Here is a 1984-nt window from a genome sequence, read left to right on the forward strand (position 1 = left end):
GCTGGGGCTCATTATTCATCAAGAACTGATAACAGTAATAACAATCTGTTTAAAAGTTCACATCAGGGACTGAAGAGAAGGCTCAGCAGTTAAGACTTGCTGCTTCTGCAGAATACCTGCGTCAATACCAGCATTCACAATAGTAATTCCAGTTTCAGGGGATCCAATGCCCTCTACTGGCACTGCATGCCCACGGTGCATATACAAAGCACACACACACACACACACACACACACACACACACACACAAATGAATGAATGAATAAATTAATAGATAAATAAATGCAAGCTTACAGTAACTTAACAAGATACTATTACTTCCATGTTATTGATACTTAAGACACAAAGGAGGTCAAGTAAGCACAGGGATGGTAGAAGGTGGGGCCGATTGAGTCTAGGCTGCCAGAGCAAAAGCCTGAACCAATAGCCGTTCTATGAATTGACTCATAGCTAAAGAGAAGTATACATGAGTTAAATCCCTCAAAATTCCATGTGAAGTCACTCTTTCTTTAATCTCCTGTTTTCTAAGCCATCTTCTAAAGCTATGATCCAGTGTGTCCTCATCCTGATCCAATGGCTCCCACTACTGGGAAGGAAATCCACTCTTACCTTGCCCACTGATGGAACCTAGGAAGTGTCGTTTGCCTTGTCTCTTTAAACAAAGCAACATATCAAATCTATGTAACAGGTGCAGAAGGGAATGTTTAGTTTGTAACTATGCATATGGAGATAACTCTTAAAAATTACATCCATTCATTTGTGTGTGGGCAAGGGTACATGGACCATTGAGCATGAAGAACTCAGAGGGCAACTTGCATCTCCTTCCATCCTTCTGTCATGCAGGGCCTGGGACTTGAACTCGGATTATCAGTATTGGCAGCAAATGACTGTACCTGCTGTGCCATCTTGCCAGCCCAAGATAATCCTTCCTTGGATGGAACCAATGGATTGAGGGGAAATTTGGTTTTCTATCCACAGAAATTCTTTCTTGGGCATATTCTAGCAAAAATCAGTTCAGCTGAGGAGTGAAAGGGAAAAACAGTGAAAGTGAGGTCTCTGGAGCCAGAGTGTGGAATCACAGTATCCTTTCTTTTTAGTGGTCCTGTTTGTACTTTGAGGACACTCGCCTCATAGGGCTGCTGTGAAAAATGAATTAGGTAATTTGTATACAGGGCTTAAAACTTCACCCACACAGAAATTCTGAAGCAAAGGGTAACTCAGCACACACCTTTAAGGCTCTCATTGTTCTGTACTGTAATTGGACTAGCTTTAGAACATTGCTTCATTGGTTTCGATTTTCAAATTGTGTGTGTAAAGGTGTTTTGCCTGCATATATGTCTATGCCTCATGTGCAATGCCTGATGTTCGTGGAGGCCACGGAGGCACCAGCTCTCCTGGAACTGGAGCTACAGAAGGTTGTGAGTTATGTGGGTGCTGCAATCAAACCCGCATCCTCTAGGAAAGCGTCCAGCTTCCCTTCTCCCCGATCTCTCCACCACTGACCTGTCTCTCCAACCCCGTACTGCTTTTTCAATTTGATTACATATAAAGCAATTTAACCCAGATAGTAATCTACGAATGTTGTTAAAAAAAATCAAACCTGGAATACAAACCAGTTGTTAAAAGTCAGGCTCCTGCTGAGAGAAGAACGACTCCTCGCGAATGTCTTCTAGAATGTCTTTACATATACAAAGCATCCAGCGCATTTACTAAACACGTAAGCGAGCACATCTGTGGCACACCCTGCCCTTCTCCTGTGTGGACTCTTCAATACCAGCATGTATAGATCTGCCACAATACTTTTTAACGGCTATGTGTTACTTCATTTGAAAGATGTAGCGTAATTTATTTAGCAAGTTCTGCTCAGGAATGTTGTTTCCAGTCATTTTCTTTGACAAAATGCATTTGAATGTATCCTTTCTATACTCAATATATAGTTCTTCTTCTTCTTCTTCTTCTTCTTCTTCTTCTTCTTCTTCTTCTT

The sequence above is a fragment of the Psammomys obesus genome, unplaced genomic scaffold (genome assembly GCF_907164565.1).
Source record: "Psammomys obesus unplaced genomic scaffold, mPsaObe1.curated_primary_1811, whole genome shotgun sequence".
Classification (NCBI taxonomy): domain Eukaryota; kingdom Metazoa; phylum Chordata; class Mammalia; order Rodentia; family Muridae; genus Psammomys; species Psammomys obesus.